This window comes from Gossypium hirsutum, chromosome A05 (assembly GCF_007990345.1).
Source record: "Gossypium hirsutum isolate 1008001.06 chromosome A05, Gossypium_hirsutum_v2.1, whole genome shotgun sequence".
Taxonomy (NCBI): domain Eukaryota; kingdom Viridiplantae; phylum Streptophyta; class Magnoliopsida; order Malvales; family Malvaceae; genus Gossypium; species Gossypium hirsutum.
Genome location: NC_053428.1, coordinates 97,752,266 through 97,755,290, shown reverse-complemented (window position 1 = coordinate 97,755,290; position 3,025 = coordinate 97,752,266). Strand labels below are relative to the sequence as shown.

The window sequence follows — 3,025 nt, the reverse complement described above, 5'->3', positions numbered from 1 at the left end:
TAAAGCACCTGGTGGTCGGTTTCTGAGTTCAGTTGCAAGCTGGCCCATTTAGTTTTCCAGGTTTTTCAATGTAGCTGCTTGACTTTAGATTAAGGCATCATTCTTGGCCATGTATGCGTTCAACAGATTTTTTAAGCTATTAGATGGTTCAGATTGAGTTGGTTTCTAAACTTGTTGGGGGAAACTAGGCAACTGGGTCGATCTAGGTTGGGCATAAGTATTACTGGTTCTAGCCCCTTGGTTACTCCAGGAAAAATTGGGGTAATTTCACCTGGGTTAATAAAATTGGATTGCAGTCCTTGCCTTCCTCGATTTTGGTTTTGGTTACCTATGTAGTACATGGATTCTGGGTTTGATGGACATTCTTCAAACAAATGTCCTTCACCACAATAGATACAGGCTATATTTTAAATTGGGTTGGTGGTTGTGCTGCAAAACTATTAGACCCATTAGTAGTAAGTTTTTTAACATTGAGGATATTAATGATTCCTGAGATGCGAGTAAAGCAAGAGTGTCTACTTTATGTATTCCGGAGACTCGTCTTCCTTACGCTGCTTGATTGGTTGGCCATTGGTAATTGTTACTGGCAATCCTCTCAATGATTTCATAATCCTCATTATAAGACATAGAAAGGAGAGCACCATTAGCAGAAGCGTCCACTACCATCCTCGTGTGAGCATTGAGACCATTATAAAATGTCTTAAGTTGGATGCAATATGGGATTCCATGATGAAGGCACTTTCGTAATCACTCTTTGTATCTTTCCTATACCTCATACAAGGACTCATCACCCATTTGTTGGAAGGCAATGATCTCGTTCCTTAACTTAGCATTCTTTCTAGGCGAGAAATACTTCATAAGGAATCTTGTTGCTAACTCTTGCCATGTGAAAATTGAGTTTGGTGGCAAGGAGTTTGACCAGGCTTGAGCTCTGTCTCTTAGCGAATATGGGAACAGCTTAAATTGTAATGCATCTTCGGGTACTCCAGCTAACTTGAAAGAATTGCTCACCTCCATAAACAGTCTTAAGTGTAGGTGAGGATCTTCGGTAGGCATTCCACTAAATAGGCCCACTGTCTAAAGCATATGGAACATGACTGGCTTTAGCTCGAACTATTGTGCCTCTATTCCGGGTCTCCTAATACCTGGATTAAGATCATTAAATACTGGCACGGCATACTATCGTAAAGCTCCATCCCTATCATCAGCATAAGGTTAGGATTTTGAGCAGGGTTTGCTCTATTTCCTTGGATCAGATTTTTGAAGTTCATCTCTTCGATCCTTCTCTGATTTGCTTGTCTTCTTCGATATTGAAAAGTTTGTTCTATCTCAGGGTCTACAGGGAGTAGGTCAATAATTCGGTCAATACTCATAAACACCTGAAATAATCACAGAAAAATTAATTAAGTTTAAAAATTAAATAGAAAATTAAACCAAAATGCAAAACTAACAAATTCACAAATAATGACTTTTTAAAATAGTCCCCGGCAACGGTGCCAAAAACTTGGAACGACGAAAATGTGCAAGTGTACACAATCGCAACAAGTAATAAAATGACAAGTAAATGTCGAGTTATCGTACCCACAGGCACTGTGAAAAGGATTATTTATGAATGCAATTTAAAACACTTTGGTGAAGAAAAATATTTTGTTTTAAAAAGGGTGATTAAGAAAAATAAGATTTTAAACTAAGTAACTAAAGAAATAAATCTCAAATGCCCGATTTCAAAATATGATTTAATCAAGATAACATAATTGTGTTAATTTAATTACATTTCTTTAACTTAGAATTATTAAACTCATGCTTATAATGTTACGAATAAATTCACGGTAACTCGGGAATTTTATAACTTATGAACATATTCACCTACACAAATCCATTCATCTCTTAACATATCCCTATGTTAATTCAACCGATTAAACAGATTTTAATAAGCAAACATGTTATGGCACATACATACTCATTAAATTGAACTAATCTCTTGCATATCCCTATGTCAATTCAAACTATTAATTAAATCTAATAAGCACATAAAAGACTATGTGAGGTAACAAGGTATTCTTACCTTGAAACAGTTTAACCACAATAATCTTGCAAGTTATGCAAGGAAAGTGTATCGCCAGATACATTGCTAATTTAACCTTCAACTACCTTAGAAGAATAAACATGCACTGATTAAATATTGTGTCCATTAATTACAATTGCAATCCATTTAAATAATTAATTCATTAGCTACCTCACAATTGTAATGCAAGAATAACTTAGGCATGATTTTACTTAATCAAGCATTTTACCAAGGCCTATAACAACATAACACAATTTTAATAATTTAAGCAGATGAAATGAAATCAAACCAACACGAATTAAATTCAAGCTGAATTGATTAAATTAACATTCCAACAACATCAATATTCATAGATATGTTCATCATAACAACAACAAAAATTAAAGAGATAGGGAACAATAATCAAATCCGGTGTTTTTCCGAGGCTTTGACAAAGTTGCTCCGTTCTTCGTTCTTTGTTGTCCTCACTGATCAAGGCTTCTATGAACACTCAATTTTTGCTCCAAAATGGCTGAAGAAGAACACTTTTCCAAGGGGAGAAATCGACATAAGAGCAATGGACTTGAAATGGAAAAATGAGAGGAGAAAGTGAAAGAGGAGAGAAGAGATGTAAATGAATTGAGGTGTGCTTTGAATGATCAGCCAAGGGGGGTTTTTTATAGCTGAATGTGGCAGCTAAAATTTGCTAAAAATAGCAGCCAAAGATCCACCCCTTGGCTGGCCATCTATGTTGCAAAGTTGATGGCTCCAACTTTGCTAAATTTGGCTTGAGGCAAATCCATAAACCCACCAATTGTGGAAAGGCTTGAATGCAAATTTGACAAGTCTTCAAGGGCTTCTTTGTAAGCTTAATTAATCATCTAATAAGCTGATTTGCGTCAGCATATAGACGGTTTTGGGCTGCCCAATCTTCAACTGGACCATTTTTTCTATAATTAATTAATAATAATTTATTTAGCC

General features: G+C 35.6%; 1 non-coding gene across 1 annotated transcript; it reads left to right on the top strand.

Moving 5' to 3' along the window:
• Window positions 1-721: 721 nt before the first annotated feature.
• Window positions 722-828, top strand: LOC121230060 (small nucleolar RNA R71). The gene has a single exon (XR_005928012.1). It is a non-coding gene; the product is annotated as a small nucleolar RNA R71 (small nucleolar RNA).
• Window positions 829-3,025: the final 2,197 nt, after the last annotated feature.